Source organism: Lathyrus oleraceus, chromosome 1, assembly GCF_024323335.1.
Source record: "Lathyrus oleraceus cultivar Zhongwan6 chromosome 1, CAAS_Psat_ZW6_1.0, whole genome shotgun sequence".
NCBI lineage: Eukaryota > Viridiplantae > Streptophyta > Magnoliopsida > Fabales > Fabaceae > Lathyrus > Lathyrus oleraceus.
In genome coordinates, this window is record NC_066579.1 from 93,415,194 (window position 1) to 93,431,105 (window position 15,912).

The window sequence follows — 15,912 nt, forward strand, 5'->3', positions numbered from 1 at the left end:
CTCCTTCAAGATTAACGTTTTGACTGATTAATAAACCCCATTTGAACATGTTGGAAGTATCTCAAGCCATTCCCTTGTGTTGACTGATCACCCATATAGGACCCACAAAGTGTCTTGGATGATATTCAAGCTTCTTGGATCTAATTCCGATTGACATGATGAAATGCAATATGAAATGTTAAATGACCTAAAAATGAATGCATGAATGAGGGGGGCAAATTTTGAGGTAGTACACTAAGTAAATTCCTTTTGGAAAATGATTTCACCAGAGGGAGAGTGGACATAACTCTCTTTTGCAAAACCTTTAAGAATGATATTCTGGTGGTACAAATTTATGTTGATGATTGGTTCTACTAATGCTTCATTGTACAAGGATTTTGCTAAGTCAATGCAGGAAGAATTTGAAATGGGTCTGATGGGAGAACTCAAGTTCTTTATGGGAATCCAAATTGATCAACATTCGGAAGGAATGTACATTCATTAGAGCAAGTATACAAGGGAACTTGTGAAGAAGTTTAACTTGTTAGAATGCAAGTCAACGAAGACTTCAATGCATCCTACATGCATTCTGGAGAAAGAAAAGGTAAGCAGTAAGATAAACCAGAAGTTATTCAGATGTATGATAGGCTCTCTTCTTTATCTAACCGCTTCTAGACCTAATATTTTATTCAGTATCTACTTATGTGCTCGCTTCCAATCAGATCCTAGGGAGACTCACTTAACTGTTGTTAAGAGAATCTTTAGGTATCTGAAAGGTACTACTAAACTTGATTTGTTTTATATAAAATCAAGTGAATACAAACTAGTAGGCTATTGTGATGCTGATTATGCTGGAGACAGAATAGAAAGGAAAAATACTTCTGGAAGTTGTCAGTTTCTGAGAGACAGTATAATCTCGTGGTCCAGCAAGAGACAGTCAATAATTGCATTATCAACAGTCGAAGCTGAGTATATCGTAACTTCTGGATGCTATGCAGCACTCAGATACTATGGATGAAGGGTCAGTTGAAAGGTTATCAGATATTTGAGAGTAACATTATTCTCTATGGTAATACTTCTGCTATTTGTTTGTCTAAGAATCCTATCTTGCATTCTAGGGCTAAGCATATTAAAATTAAACATCACTTTTTGTGTGACTATGTTCAGAAGGGTATTTTTTACTTAAAATTTATTGATACAGACCATCAATGGGTTGATATATTTACAAAACGCCTTGCTGAAGATAGATTTGTTTTCATTCTGAAAAACTTATTTATGGACTTTTGTCTAGAATAAAAATATGAATTTTAGAATGTTAAGCTTTCAGAACTCTTGATTAGGTTCTAAGAATTTAATTGTTTATTCTAAGACATGAGCTTTCTGAAGTGAGGAAGTTTCATGAATCAGAAAGGTTCTAATCATAAGCAATCTTATCGATTTTCCTTCTTGATTTTGAACAGTTGTTTCATTAAATGATTGTCATTTCATTTGATATCATGTGGTTCTTAGTGGTGACAGTTGTCCCACTTTATGAGCATACGTGATGTTAGCATGAAACATTTGGTTTCACATTTCTTGGAATTACGTTAAAATATCTTATGCTTCCCCCTATGTCTGTGTATTTGTTAGCTTTTCATCATTGCATACTTTCTATATAAACCACTTCACTCACATTTTCACACTATGCTCACATTTAGTCCCACACTTTTCTCTCTTTCAAACCTTTAAAAACCCTCTCTACAATTGTTCTTCTTCATATTCAACATTCTTCAAATGGTTGACAAAAAACAACAACAGAAACAAGCTCAGCATCAATCTTCTCTTCAGTCAGTTGCTGATAAGAACACTCATCCCTCCAAGGAAGAAATCTATGTAGTAGTATCCCATCGAAAAACTATCCCATCTTCACCAAGATTGATCCTCCGGAAGTCTTGGCGTACTACATGGAAAGTTGCCTTGAGGATAATATTGGTCAGTTGGTGGATCCGTTTAATCTACCTGATGACTACCTAGTTGTTCCACCGCCTCCTCCGCCACAAAACCCTAAGTTTTCAAAATAGTCTATGCACTTTTGTGTTTTTGTTTAAGCACTTTTGTGTTTTTATTTTTGTTTAAGTACTTTTGTGTTTTTATTTTTGTTTAAGTACTTTTGTGTTTTTATTTTAAGTGTTTTTGTGGTTCTGTCCTTATAACATGATTGTATTTTTTTGCCTTATGGCACATTTTAATGAAATCATGTTTGTTTCTTTTCATTATTTTTTGTCTATGTCTTTTTGATTGATGACAAAGCGGGAGAAACGTGTGTAGGGGAGAAACGTAATTGATTTTGATATACCTATATTCGTGAATCAGAACCCAAACACTTTTTAATGTTTTTACTAACAACTACTTAGAAGAATAGTTTCTTAATTGTCTTACAGGGAAAAGTCAAGAACATCAGAAGCTCTTGAAGTTTTTCAGATCAGAACTTAAGTTACCAGTTTCTGAAGAAATTGTCTACTTTCTGAGTTTGAAGCTTTAACTCTGCTGTTTGAAAAATACTTCAACCAAGAATCAGAATCAGGCATCAAGTTTTGAGGAATTGTAAATTCGACATCAAGATCTGAGGAATTGTGAATTCCATGTTAACCAGACTTGACTCAACCAGGTCCTAAGGTTTATAACAAGGCTCTGAAGCTCTTTAAGAAGAATTTGTAACCAGACTTTGAAAGCTCTTTCTAAGATTCATAGAGAATTTCAAAGAGAACCAAGCTCTAAAGCTTCTTCAAAAGATTTCAACCAAGCTTCTGAAAAGTGATGTTCATCAGAATGTTGATTTTAACAACCAATGCTCTGGATAAGATCAAGCAACTTCTGAAGACAACCCAGATTTTGATGGAAGATCATTCTGGTACTTTAAAAATGTTAATCAGGAAAGTTATCTTTCATTCTGATTTTATTTTTTAGGATTATACATCTCAGAGGGAGCTTTGTGCTTCTCTAAGATGTATCTTTCTGTGATTACCATGTATAAAATTGTTCATCAAAATACATGTTCTTGTCATCATCAAAAAGGGGGAGATTGTTAGAACAAGATTTGGTTATGAATTTGTACCTTGAGTTTTAATGATAACAATGTTATATTTGTGTGAGAATAGTTTTTGTACCCTAATGGTTTGTTATTGTGTAGCTTTAACAGCTAGTTATGATTTTGAGTTTATGACGTGCAACATCATCATTTTTTGAATATTGTGTTCCAAATATCACTTTTGTGCTAATCATGAGAAGTTTTGAAATATGTCAAGTTATTGTTGCATGTTCTTTATGCTTCTATGCTAATTCACTCCTGAGAAGTTTCTGAAGAGACACTATGTTGTTGCTGCAACGTTCTTTCTGTTTCTGCTTCTGGATGTGACTCTGATCATCAAGCTTCTGAAGAATGGAAAGCTTCTAACTTTTGTTACTTAGCTAAAGATTTTGAATATCTCAAGTCATACGTTGAGGTTATCAAGGTTATGTCTGAAGATCTTGAAGATCTCAAGCCAGACTGGTGACACTGTCAAGGTTCTAACTGAAGATTCTGAAGTTTCTGAATCCAACTGTATGTTTCTTCATTTCATGCTTCATCAATTTTTATCAGAAGCCAATGAATTTGAAGATAAGATCAAAATGGATACATGATCAAAAATTACATGGTACAAATTGTCGCATCTCGAAAAATACGATTCCTCGCGATGGTCGCGGAAAAATTTTAGTTAATTAGTTCGAACATAGTCGCCACCGAACTTTATTTGTTCCAATGAAGGAATAGGAAAATATCGATAAAACCTTTGAAAAATAGAATAATAGTCGTCGCAACTATATTCAGGTTCGGGAGTCGATTACGCGAGGGGAATGTATTAGCACCCCTAACGTCCGTTGTACTCAACGAGAACCTTTTAGTTTAATTTCTGATTTGAATGTTAGCTTATGTTTTTTTTCTTCGAGTGATAAAAATATTGAAAAGAGATGGATGGAAACCTCAAAGGGGGGAAAGGGAGGTTTTTTATTAGTGTGCTCGCCAAGATCTCGCAATCTCGTGCCTACGTATCCTTATGGTACAATAAGGAAATCAGAGCATTTGTAGTTCGGGGAACTACGGTTGGTTGGTGTATTTTAGTGAACAATTGTTTAGATCGCGCTCTAAAGGCTAAACGTTGGCTTGTCTACTCTCAGCGGAGGCTCAAACACTAGTTTGTTGTGTGTATTAGAAAGGATTAAATATTGTTCTTTCTCAAAAGAGTTTTGATCACACGGGGGTGACAAGTTAAGTTAATATGTTTGATGTTTTGTTTGATTGGTTTTGATCGCACGTGGGCAAGGAGAGATAGATTTGATATGTTAAGATATTTTGTTGGATGACGATTACTAGGATAGTCGAGTAAGATAACCTGTATCTTAATAGTCAAGGAGAGGAATCGAAGGCTCTAGACCATCTCCATTTTCATCCTTTATTATAAAAGGATTTTGATAATATTTAAGGAGTTTTAAATGGATAACGAATACTCAGATAGTCGAGTAAGACAACTCGTATCCTAATAGCCGGGAAAGGGAATAGAAGACTCTAGACCGCTTTCTTTTTCATCTGAGTGATTATGGTTGATGTATTTTAGATAAACAACAAGTACTTGAATGGATGAGTAAGACAACTCATATCCAGGTATTTGAGGAGAGGAATCGAAGGCTCAAGAACATCTCCCTTTTCGTTTAATTTATTATGAGAATGTTTTGATTTAATTGAGTTAGAGGTTTGTGAAGAAACGACGATTATCTAACTACCGAGTAAGAGAACTCGTATTCAAACAATCGAGGAGAGGAGTTTAAGGCTCAAAATCATCTCCCTTTTCATTTCCATATGGCGTTTTAATTGTAATTAGATGGATAGAAATGACAACTATTTGACTAGCGAGTAAGAGAACACGTATTCAAATAATCGAGGAGAGGAGTTGAAAACTCAAAACCATCCCCTTTTTCATTTCAATATGGCGTTTTAATTGTAATTAGGTGGATAGAAATGACAACTATTTGACTAGCCGAGTAAGAGAACTCGTATTCAAATAATAGAAGAGAGGAGTTGAAAACTCAAAACCATCCCCCTTTTCAATTCCAAATGAAATGGTATTTAATCGTGATTAAGTATTTTAATTGAGTTTGAATAAAAAATACTCGATATTGGATCGAGGTTTTAAATTTGTATTTGCGAATAAATTGTATTATGTTTAGTAAATCAATCATCTAATCGATTAATTAAAATCGAATAGCTCTCATTGTAAGAAAGCTCAAGAGTAAGCTATGTGAGGTTGATGGTGATGCTTAAAAGCAATCGACTTACAAAGGTGTTTGAAAAAAATGGCTTGACATTGAATCGAGAATTGTGTGATTTTAATAATTTAACAATGTTTTGGATCGATGATAAAATTGAATGGGCTTAATTTGAAAGTAATTATGAATTGATGATGAAATTGAATAGTTTTGGTTTGAAAATGATAATTGAGACAAAGGTGAAAGGAATCGATCAAAAAATTTTAATTAACAAAATTAAATAATTAAAATTCGATTAAATCACTTATTTACCATAGTCAAAAATAATTATCGAATAAATTTAATTATTATGATTAACTAACTTAAACAAATCCCGATTAATTAACTAATTTGATTAAAAAGATCGAAGTAAGTAAATCGCAATGTGCTCAAAAACTGGTTTGTACGCAATGATAATATGATTAATGTCATACGCAATATCATAACACGGTGAAAATATTCCATTGATGTTTTGATGTTTTGGTGGTATATCGGCATGAAACTACCGAATCCATGGATAAAGAAAAACGATTAAAAGTGCAATGAAGCTTACCAACAACAACTCTGCAATATTTTGTTATTTCCAATGACTAAGACATTGTATATAAAAACAAGTAGTCCAATGATATTGAAAATAAAATCATTACAAAGATTAAAACAATTGGATTATTGAAAATCATTCCATTATAAAGACCAAAACAATTGGACCATGGAAGATCTAACCATTTATAAATATCAAAACAATATATACAAAAAGTGCAATCCAATGATATTGAAATCAAACTAATAGCCAAAATAAAAATGATACCAACAAAACGATTCGAAGACTACCCAAAAGTAGTGTTATCATATTAACACATCACTCGTATAATAACATATTAACAATGCAGATCCCGCGGTTAAGTTCGATTTAGTCACCACAACACAATGAAATAGAAACAACAACAAGCAAACATTGTATTGTTATATTGAAAGCAAACGACACATTTCTCATATTTGAAAATATTCCATTACAAAAACGCAAGTATGATAATTTTATTTTTTAAATTTTTTTTTCCCTATTACTAACAAAACAAAATAGTTCTAACCACTACAAAAGATAATAAACATATTTAACCAAAATATTAACGAAATAAATAAACTATACAACAGACCAATTAATAATGTTAAAAAAAACATCGTGCTGCCTAACCATAGCTGAGCCATAAGGAACTAGGATTCACTATAAACTAAGCAATACAACATGTTCAACACAATTCAGCAAACAACAATGGAAGTGAAGGAAATCTGACCATACTCTCGCGTGCAAAGGGGTAACCAGAGTCAAAGTCGGACCATGAAAAAGCTTGATGCGGTCGGAGGGGGTAATCCATATGTATTCTCAGTGGATTTGTCGATGATTTTGCGCGAGTTGTGATTCGCCGGATCTGTTTCGACCAAGAATCACCTCCACTTCTTTTTGTTTTCTTTATGAAGTTTGAGATTGCTGATATTGACGACGTCGAAATCGGAGTCGGAGAGAGCTAGAGCTGCAAAGCGCTTGAATGGAAGTTTGGAATGGTGGTTTGGTGATTTGTTGGGTTGTTGGGTTTCGTATGATGGAAGGTTATGGGCGGTGAATAGTGAAGGAGGGAGAAGAGAAGGGTTGTGCGACGGCGGAATCGTCGTGAGCGGTTTCTTAAGAGGGTGAATTGCGGAGGACGAAGAGGATGGTGGATGTTGGAACGCGGACGAAGGTGTTTTTATTGGAGGTAGGTGGAAAATGAAGGGAGTATTGGTGTTCACCGACGATATAAATGATGAGTGAAACGGCTGCAGATCGAAGAGATTTGTGAGGAGTGGAGGTTGCTTGTGGGAGGTGACGGTGAGTGGAAGTTTTCTCAGGAAGAAGAGGAACATTCCTCTTTTATTTCTTTTCTTGTTTTTCAGTGAGCCCCAGAGAGGTTACGTGTGGGATTGTTTAAAAGAAAGACTTTTTTCTCAAGTTTTCCTCTCTCTCCGAAGATCCCCAGGTTCTTTATCCAAAGAGAGATCATATGCCCCTCCCCTTTTTCCACGCTAGTCAGCTGGCATATGTGGTCCACAATGAGTTGTCCTATATTTTCTTCCTGAGCTCTGAGTTTCTCATTACACAACGAGAATACGTGGGCATGAGGGCCCCAATCCTCACCGAGCACTTTATCTATTTCTTTCCTTTTCCCATTCTTTTGTGAGTAATCTTGAGATATAACACCCATTCGAGTGAGAATAATCAAAACGGTTTCCATGGAGTACCATGGATGTTTGGGGTGTTAATACCTTCCCCTTGTATAACCGACTTCCTTACCCAGTATATCTCTTTCCCCCGAGTTTTATCGATGTTTTCCCTTTCCTTCGGGAATAAATAAAGTTCGATGGCGACTCTGTTGTATGTTCGAGCGTGCGATGTGTTCGAGTATATTTCCTCTACCTTCAGCTGGCAACTCTGCTGGGGAGTTTGCTTGTAATTGGGGGTCTCTTCTTGAGCATCCCCAACTTCAGCTGGCGACTCTACTGTGGAGTTCGTTGCTTGGAGTATTTCCTAGTCGCTAAAAGGAGTTGAGCCTAGTTTTGGTTCTTTCTCGCTAGTTTTAGGTGTTTATCGTTATGCTTTACTCGCCTTATATTATTCATCATTTACTGCTTTACACTTCTGCTTTCTGCTACATTGGATATCTATATATGCTCTTTGTTGGGTTACGGGTTGATATTATATGAGTGAATCTTTATACTCGAGCTTAATATACACACTGGATAGTCGTGTATGCTTGCGTTTCACACGTTGGGTTGTCATGAGAACCACACCCAGACTAAATTCACTTGGATCAACATGCATCAACATATATTCACATGCATTAACATACATACAAAATGAAACAGTTATGGCCCCTGGTGCAATTGTTCTCCCAAGCCAATGAGAGAACCTAAGCTAACCTAATAACGATCTAAGCTTCTCCAAGCAAGATCTTCAAGGTTGTCCTCCTTTGATATTGTATTCTTCTCTTTCTTCATAACATTACATTATATAAAATATACTCGTTTTATATACGAGAGGGAGTGGGATGAGAAAAGAAGTTACATTAAGAGATTAAAAGAGAGGCACGACACGCAGATCGTATTTTAAAATCCCAACAACAAAATAAAGGAAAACTAAGGCCATAACTGATCACCACAAGACAATAATAATAAACACATTATTATTATTAATTTAAATTTTGTTAATTAAATCAACCAAATTAAATTTCGGCGATTGATCATATTATGCAGAGTTAGCCGGGGGTTCCGTTACCCGGTCAACGGACAATGGTCAAAGGGGCAGCGCCCCTTGCGAGGTTGTCAGGGGCAGCGCCCCGACACAAAATTTTAATGAATAGTTTATTTGAAACCGACGTCGTTTTCCGCATCAACACTTGATACTTTAAAACACAACTCTTGTGCAGTCATAACCCTAATCACATAACTCTTTGACAACACAACCCCTATACCGTCATGAACCATAATGCAACAATTTCATACCTTCAAACATACCTCGATAGATAATTCAGTATGATTGATTAACACGTCATTGCTTCACCATACTAATGTCATATTCCAAAGCAAATGACCATTGATCGCTCAAAGGAATAACAATCATTAAGTGTTTGAATAAAAGAAATAGAAACAATATATCATATAAACCATATTTTGCATTAGAAATACTTATATCATATATATAAATTGATCGATCTCATTTGTGTAACCTATGGACGATCGATTTATCGTTGCTTCACCATACTAACATCGGATTCCGAAGCATGGTCAATATGAATCACCCAAATCGTACACACATGATGCCAAATTTAATTACTCATTTATTATTTAATTCATTCTGTCTTTTAATCGTATTAATACAAAAAATACAAAAAATAAATAGCTATCAGATGCATGGTTTCGTAAGTGGCTCTGATACCACTAAAGGAAAATTGCGATCCAAAATGCAGCGGAAATTAAAAATTTTCCTTTAGTGATCCTTATGAATGGGTTGATTAGTGATAGAAACGGTTAGCTCTTGTGGCGATTGAAACCTTTGATGCAGATCTAAGGAGTGATCACGGGCGTTGAATAGTGACAACGCCTCTACTTAGTCCACATGAACGAATTCCTTTAGTATCAGTGTTAGCTGCTACAAATGAAGGCTTTGAGTGTGTGCGTGTGTGTGTGTGTGTGTGTGTGTGTATGTGTGTGTGAGTGTGTGTGTGTGTGTGCGTGTATGTGTGTGTGTGTGTGTGTGTGAGAGAGAGAGAGAGAGAGAGAAAGAGAGAAATGAAATTTCATCAAGTGAAATGCTTCAACACAAGAGTTCTATTAATAGAACTACTTATGTGGGTTACAAGATAAAAAACCCAATTAAGTGTACGTGGCCCATATCTTATGGTATACCGAAATTACTTAAGCGCGTGGTACCTTACCATATTTCGTATTCTACTTAAGTTCATTGTACCTTACGATGTTCTATAATTCACTTAAGTGCACTGTATCTTACAGTGTTTCTTATTTACTCTATCTCTCATCAATTTGTCATTTTGTGTGTGCCTCTATAAGTTTTCGCGACATTGGCAATTATATTAAATTACGTATCTAACATAATAAATAGTGAGATGTATCTAGCAACACATCACTGCTACCAATGACACGAAAATGTCATGTGATCTGACAAATCCTTTTTTTGTGATAATACTTGTATGTACAATTACCCTTTTTGCCCTTATGTCTATATTGAACACAAGGCATAGATTGTGTCATCCTTGTCCAGTTCAATATTGAGCCCTTAGACATTTATCATGTGTTGTAGGATGGGAAAAATCTATCTAGGTCACTCATATCCCTTAGCATGCTTCGTGGAGTACCCATCAACTGTCTTTATGGTCATCCAGTTACGGATAATGTTTGATCAACAATAAAGCACCTGACTCTACATCTGGAGTCCATAGTGGTTTCAAGTCGAAGGGTAGTATACATCATTATCACCATAAGAATAACTTATGACACTTTGCATAACATTCTATGTATTATTCTCATAGTGGGTCAATCCAGTATAAATATTAGTCCTAATATTCATACCTATGTTTAAGACTTGATAACTCCTTATCCATGATCCATGAGATGTGATCATCAGTCTATATACATAATAGTCTTAATGCTTTAATGTTATCCCACTTCACAACAAAGCTTGACTACGGATACTTTAAGAATAGTGTCCTTATGTTTAATGGGATCTCATGATTAAGTAACACTTGATACATTAAACGGACTAGCTATTCTAGGGACTTTATTAAACAAACATAATAAAGAAAAAGCCTTTTATTATTAATAAATAATTTGATACAAGTACCAAAAGTATTGGCCTATAGGACTTACACCAACACCTACAAAATTGTTAGCCTGGATAACCCCTAAGGCCTTACTTGTATTTCCCTCATAATTAGACAAAAGCATATTATAGGGTCTTAGATCTGTATCAAACTTTCCAATTTTATTTAACAGGAAATGCGACATTAAATTCTTTACCGCTCCTCCATCTACGAACACTTTATTGACACATACTTTGTCAACTTTGGACCTTATAAATAGGGGTTTCAAATGTTGTTTCATACCTTCATACGGCCTTTCAAAAGAGGCATTTTCTTCCTCCATGCAACCATTGTTCATAACTTAGTAGCATATAAGCTAATGACTAGTTGCCTCCTCAACAAGATACTCTTCTTCCTTTTTAGTCACTTCAGTAACAGTGACATACTCTATAGGCAACACATACACTACATTGCATATTATGTCTAATTCACCTTCTGACCCAGAGTCAAGATTATTGGTGAGCATACCATCTCATCTTCGTTTGTCATAAGATTCTTGCCATTAGGTTTAACCATGTTTGGAAAATGAGGGAAGAGTTTTTCTTTTATTGGTCTCTTCGACACTTGATTTTTTGCCATATTTGGAAGCTTACCATTCTTACTTGATTCTTCGGATTCAGGAGCCACTTTCTTCTTTCTTTGATACCTTCTCCACTGAGTTCAAGTTATTAACTTTGTTCCCAAATAATTTTTTTAACCATAAGACTATTTGTTGGAGATTTAGGAATTATTATTGTATGACGAACCTACGCCCACCTCAATTACCTTTACTTTATGCTGGTCAACATTGGATTTTCCCTCAGGTCTAACCCACCTGTTAACTAGGACAACAGTTAGAGGAACGTAAGTCTTCCTCTAATTTTTCCATTTGCTAGAAGGTCCTGGATGTTTTTAGTAAGGAACTTATCTCTTGTCAAAGGAAAATTGGGGCCTTCTCTTGTCCTTGAAACTTTTCCTCAAGCGATGATGCCTGATACCTTCCAGGTCTTTTATGGCGCCGTTGTTGAGTACAACACCGCACCTGGAGTGAAGCATCACTTGAGACAATTTTATTTTATAGCATTTAAAGAAATTGATCATTTATTCCTCAGCATTTTGGTACACCACCATAACCTTTTCAGCATAGTCCAACATGTTTAAACTTTCAACATTAGAGTTGGGGGTTTCAATGATTTCAACCATCTTGACATCGATAGGATTGATGAAATTTTCTTCTTCAACTTGCAAAGGGTTAGCGTCTATCTTCATAGGTGGTTTGGTTTTGTCTTTAAACTTTAATCTCTTGTCCTTCAGAGCATTTTGCACCAGATCCCATAAAAGAACACATTGAGAGGTTTTATGACCAAGAAAGTTATGGTATTTGCAAAAACCTTTTTTCTTTCTTTATTTTAATGATGGCATCTTTAGTCCCTTTGGCAATATGATTTGACCATTAAAAACTAATAAGTCGAAGATCTCATCACATTTGGTTACATCATATGTGTATGTATTTGTAATAAACTTCTCACTTACTAAGTTCAACATGATTTTTTTGTTTGAATGTCTTAAAACCTTACAAACATATTGAGGCTCTGACTTTAGTTCTTCCAAACACTACTGCAAAAATCGCTTTTTACCTCGGACGCGAAATGCATAATACCTCGACTAAAGAAGCGAGGTAACGAAGCGACATGAAAACCCGCCACTTATCACCTCGGTGGAAATAAAACTGAGAGGTAAAGTTATATGGAAATGGGTTCGAGCCCCAGTAGATGCACTTTCTTATTTTCAAAATTAGTTTATCTTACCTTTCGGTTTACAAAAAAAAAAAACTGAGGGGTAAGACTATTTCTTTTTTTTAATGAAAATTGTTATATGGTTTACCCAAAATATTATATTGTTTACCCCAAAATATTATATTATTTATCCAAAATATTACATTGTTTATCCAGAATATTATATTGTTTACATAAAATATTAAAATAAAAACCAAATTCTTTATAGATCTAGATAAAAATCAAATTTCCTAGGCGGGTGAAGATGAAATGTTGGTGCAAATATATTCTCCAAGGCTTTGCATGCATTTAATTCTGAAGTAAAACAAAATAAAGGTTAGATAAATAAAATCAATATTCAAATATATGATTTTATGCTCAAATAAATATTTAAGAAAACAAACCTTAAACCCAAGTAATTTTCTGCTCTTGCAATCCATCTTAGAGAACTTTTCTAAACGTCTTTATGTTTGAAGTGCTTCATGTTCCATATCGGTTATATTTTTAATATTCAGCATGCTTTTATAATGGATGTCCCTTAGGTTTTACACGAATCATAATGACATATTCTTGAGCGTTGATAAACATTAAATGAACGACAAAGATTTGTTTAAGGGCGTTGAATATAGTAAAAAACACTTAGCTATCCCCTCAGTCACGAAGAAAATCGAGGTGAATAAGCTAATTTTTTATTATTATAAAAATTATATTGTTTACACGGAATATTAAAAATACATTGTAAAATCTGTTTCTCAATGGGAATTTTTATTTTCCAGGTCCATGTCCCATGCAAGATGCTAGGGATCTGTTTCCCAATGATAATTTTTATTTTCTGCACTTGCAATCCATCCCAGAGATTTGTAGTAGCAACTCATGATTAAAAGGACGATGGTGAATATTTTATCTCTTTGGAGTTTCTACATATAAGTTAGTCATAGGGTAAAATCTGTTTGACGAGTGTTTTTATAATAAAATATGATAATTAAACACTTCGGTTATATTATAAAATTGAGGTTTTTTATCATATAAGTTAGTCTTATGATAACATTTGTTTAATGAGAATTTTTATAGTAAAATATGATTATTAAACACCTCGGTTATATTATAAAATCGAGGTTTTTTATCTTCTCCTTTTAACTATCACCTCGGTGATGATGAAAATCGAGGTGAATAGTTTTTTTTAAATTACGTTTTATTATTAAAATAAATTGTTTACAACAAACCTTTACTCTTATTACTGAATATATTCGATGATATCCATATTTAGTTGCATCCCCTTCTTTGTTCAAAGGTTAAGTTCCCTCCCTTGTTGATTAAGCTCTAGTATTTATTGGTTAAGCTCCCTTCTTTGTGTAACTTGAAACAAGAATGATTTTATACACTTGCTATCTATCAACTGAGTACTCTTTAAAGGTTGAGCTCCCTTCTTTAATTGAGGGTTATTCCAAAAATACAACAACGATTATATCAACTCCCTTATGTGAGATAGATTGCAATGGTAGAAAAATTCTTTTGTTCAAGATAGAAGAATATTGAAGATTTTTTCTATCTTGCAATCCATCCCAAAGAATGATGCTTGCAAGTTTTGGGCGACTTCATATTAGTAAGGATTAGGATAAACTTTATTTAACGTGTGTTTTTATAGTAAAATATTATTATTTTATGCCTCTGTTAAATAGAAAACTAAAGGGTTAGAACATTTTGTTTACACTTATAAACAAATAAAATCATAAACTGCGATAGATGGGAATTGAAGCTTGTACTGAGTTGTTTTTTCACCTCGGTGTTAGGGAATGTATGGTTTCTTTTTTTTAAAATAATAAAAAATAGCGTGCCTTGGCTTTATACCTCGGTTTTCTATTGTTCAAGGTGAAAAATTCGCAATGAAAAACGTTATTTGTTGTAGTGAAATTAACCTTATTTTCTTCGACACATTCAAAGACTATGTCAATTTCTTGATCATTTTCATCTGCTTCTATTCAAGCAGCATTTTCCTTCCTAGAGTGTCAATTTGATTTGGCCTTCTCAACTTTCGACTGTTCGACTTGTCAAACTATGACTCCTAATTGGGCCATATCTCTCAGATATTAGGTATTTAATTTATTCCTAATGGAATAGTCTAAGTCACCTGCAGCCATTTTGACTAACTCCTGTTCAGGCACCTGAGTAAAACATATTCACTTCATTAGCCTAAACCTATTCAGATAGTCATCTATAGACTTAGAGAATTTTCTCTTCATACTGGCTAATTCTTCCAGCTAATTTTTGGCTGACCCATATAACATTGCTCATGGAATGCCCTTTATAGTTTATTCCAATTACATATGAGTTTGCGGGGAGGGTCGTGAACCATGTGAAAGCATTTTTTGTCAGAGAATTAGGGAAATATTTCATCTTTAAATTTTCATTATTGGTTAAATCACTAGCCCAATCTGGTATCAAGTAATGTGTTTGACAATAGAGTCATTAGTGTCACCTGCAAATTTAGTAAATTTGAGAATCTTCCAACCCCTAGGGAGTTCTATTTGCAGTACACACTCAAATATTGCAGAGACAAAATTTGGCCTATGAAGGCCGAGATTAAGACCATTTTGGAGTAAGATTTGCTCGACCATATTGGCTAAGTTGTCTTGCCCCCCAACATTATTTTGTTGGACATTGCTAACTACTTAATTTGCATATTGATTCGTATGGACCAATACTACTTCTAGGTCATTTCGACCTAAGTCTCCTTCAACTACTCTAGGTATGGGTTGTTCGATAGGTTGAGGTATAACCTGTTGTTGCACTTGATTATTAGGAAATCTATTTGTAACTGCTCGGTTTTAAATTGCCCCAATTGCCTGGATCTGAGGGACTGGCTGAATATGCACTTTAGGAGCACCAAAGAAATCAGCAATTCGACTAATTTGATGTGCCAATTATTAGTAAGTATGGTTTATGTTTTAGATCAAAGGATTAAACAGAATAGAAATTTGTTGGGCTAATATATTGACCATATCATGGTTACTTTCATCCATTTGTTGCCTCACAGACATGTGGGAACCAATAGTTAAGGGTGATATAACTTGGGGGATATATCCTAACCATCCTTTTGTTGCGCCATTCAACTAGGATTACTTATAGTAGATCTTGGTGCTAAATATGGATTAAAGGGAGATGTAATAATCACTACATTATCCGCATATGTGGATGGACTAGTTTATAGGCCTGCCATCATTGTAGTTGACATGCCATAAGAATATTCCCTACTACCAAAGGATGGCATAAATATTGGAAGGAAAGAAGACCTAGGGTATCCTATAATGTTTGTGTGATCCTGGGAGTAGTGGGAATACTCGTTACTTATGGTGGGGAACCATCACTTATGGTAATGTCGTCAAAACTGACATTTGGCTTATAACAGGAGCCATTACTCTAATGGAAGTTGAGTTTCCTACACCACTAACCAT